We start from the raw sequence: 2,500 nt of genomic DNA on the forward strand, positions 1-2,500 counted from the left end.
TGTAATTATATAAATGTATATGTATGTATGTATGTATGTATGTATGTATGTATGTACGTATGTATAAATGCATACATATATACGCATGAATATATGTCAGTGTGTATATGCGCAAATGTATAAGTAAGTATGTATGTATGTATTTATGTACGTACATTTAATCAAACCCTGGAGTTTGCATGGAGAAAATTGAAGTAACACCGAAGGAAAGGAGCTCCATATATCAACTTTTTGCAATGAGACTCACAATCATGATTTGAGTTCCACGCCAAGTGTGTGAAATTGTCATTTTCTCGTGAAAATTAACATAAAATGGGTTTGTTCTTCTCTATAACGATTTTATGACCGATTCTATACTTATATTTTAACGCTGTTCTGATGTTTCTTGTCTTATTCTCCGTTTTATCGACAATTTCAATGTCAAGTGGGAGCAATTATGATCAGTGAACTCTTCTCGTATTTAGATTGTTCAAAAGGTTTTTGTGTTACAAATCTGAACGCGTTCGGTATGGTGTGTGTCTATTATTGCCATATTATAACTCCTCGTTGGGCTACTCAAATTATTGTTCGTTTTGTTTTTCCAATTGGTAATTCTTTCATTCTTTTATTCATTTACTTGTTTCAGTCATTTGACTGCAGCCATGCTGGAACACCGCCTTGTAAGCCTAGTACTTATACTATCCGTCTCTTTTGCCAAACCGCTAAGTTACAAGGACGTAAACACACCCAAATCGGTTGTCAAGCGATGGTGGGGAGACAAGCACACACACACACATACACATATAAGTATGCATACATGTATATATATATATATACGATGGGCTTCTTTCAGCACATTTTAAGCTTTCACTAAACATACATGTTGGGAAACAAAGCATTTGGTTTTTCTTTTGGTGAAGTGGTGAATGGGTGGTGAGTCGTACAACAACATGCCACGGAATAAACGGAATCATTTACGCAAAAGTTACATTATTTAATGCTACCCGATTGGTCTTTCTATAGATCATTCCCGCCACCGTAACTTCCAAATACTCTTCAATTGGTTTCTTACGCTCATTCCCGTTTTTGGTACATTACAAGATGTATGAAAGTGTACCATAAATCCGATTCAGGACAGAGTGCCTGTAACTACAGCATAGGTTTATTTGTGTTTATCCCTGTCAATAAAATTGTTTGGTAGATAAATTCTGTTGTCAGTAAATTCTCATTTACCGGACATTTTTATTTCTTATTTTCTCATTTTTATTCATTTAAATTTCATTAATATACGTACACGAGATAATATATTCATGGATTTCGTTTTAACGAATGTCTTGTCAGAATATTTTTATTTTTTCATCTTTTACTTGTTTCCGTCATTAGGCTGCGACCATGCTGGAGCGCCACCTTGAATGCTTTTGGTCGAATGTATGAATCGACCCCCGTACTTTTTTTTTATGCCGGGTACTTATTCCATCGGTTCTTTCTGCTGAACTGCTATGCTACGGAGAGGCAAAGACACCAACACCGGTTATCAAGTGGTAGTGGGTAAAACGGACACACACACACACACACACACACACGCACGCACGCACACACACACACACACACACACACACACACACACACGCATACATATATATATATATAGTTAACCAAACGAATAAATTAAAGAGAAACACAAAAAATAGATAAGTGTAAAAGAATGGAAACAGTAGAGAACACATATATTTCTGGGTAGTAGCTCTCTGAAAATAGAATGCTTCATCACACGAAGCAGTTTTTCAAAATACCATTGTTAAAATATCCTCTGTTTTAAATTGCTAATTTTACATTCACACAAACAATGCCATAAGATTTAAGAATACTGTCAACAACATCATAAATTTAAATCCATATGGCCTGTTTTGACAGAATATAGTTCAAAGAAAGTTGACCTGTTCCTAACAAACAGATATCAGTGCTTCATATGTTTTGATATTTTTTTGTGTTTTTCGTTTTCGTTACAAGGCCTGATCGAGGGAATGGTGGAGATAAATTTTATAGATTTTATCTCTTAATTCTTGATTGATCCAAATGCCTTGTAGATTTTTAAACAATTAGGCTGCGTTGCCCATAGATAACACGGTGCGTATATATATATATATATATATATATATATATATATATGTATATATATATATATATATTAATAGTTATCGCCAAGCCAACATGGCAGTCCCAAAATTAGGACGAAAGCTGCCGTGAATTAGCTCCAAGAAGCCATCGCCTCTAGCTAGCTATGTGACACACGAAACCTGTGTCCTTTATAACCTTCGAACAGGGGAGGTCAGCAGTGTCCCCCTGCTGGTTTGGCATCTGCAGACTAGTTTCAGGGTGTTGCCCCTTGTCAATGCAGAGCAGCCAAGCCCTAGCCAGGCGGCGCTGCTGACTATCTGCTGGAAGGTTATTTATCTAATTTCAGTGGAATCTATCCACTGGTTTTCAGAAATAGAGTTATTAATATTTCTAAGTCTCTCTA

Source organism: Octopus bimaculoides, chromosome 13 (genome assembly GCF_046866305.1).
Source record: "Octopus bimaculoides isolate indiv1 chromosome 13, ASM4686630v1, whole genome shotgun sequence".
NCBI classification, from domain to species: Eukaryota; Metazoa; Mollusca; class Cephalopoda; order Octopoda; family Octopodidae; genus Octopus; species Octopus bimaculoides.